The following is a 427-nucleotide window of genomic DNA, read 5'->3' as shown; positions in this document are numbered from 1 at the left end:
TTTTCCCTTTTGTCCCTTCCCACCCCTTTTCTGGTTTCATTGGCCTCTCCCACACCCTTTCTCCTCACCTTACCTCGTACCAAACAGTTGGATTGAATTTATTGTCACGTGTACCAAGGCACAGTGAAAAGCTTTGTCTTGCGAGCAATACAGGCAGATTACAGAGTTAAGTAGCATAGATAAGTGAATAATAGGTACACAGCGGCAAAAACAAAAACACAGGTACAGGCGAATATTAAGAGTATGTGAGTCCATTCAGTATTCTAACAACAGTAGGGTAGAAACTGTTTTGAAACCGGCTGGTGCGTGTGTTCAGGCTTCTGTACCTTCTCCCTGATGGTAGAGGTTGTAGAAAAACTTTGCCAAGGTGGGATGGATCTTTGAGAATGCTGGTGGCCTTTCCTTGACAGCAGGGCTGGAGATGGAT

This window comes from Chiloscyllium plagiosum, chromosome 13 (assembly GCF_004010195.1).
Source record: "Chiloscyllium plagiosum isolate BGI_BamShark_2017 chromosome 13, ASM401019v2, whole genome shotgun sequence".
In the NCBI taxonomy this organism is placed as follows: domain Eukaryota; kingdom Metazoa; phylum Chordata; class Chondrichthyes; order Orectolobiformes; family Hemiscylliidae; genus Chiloscyllium; species Chiloscyllium plagiosum.
The sequence above is the reverse complement of the archived record's forward strand: the minus strand, read 5'-3'. Positions refer to the sequence as shown.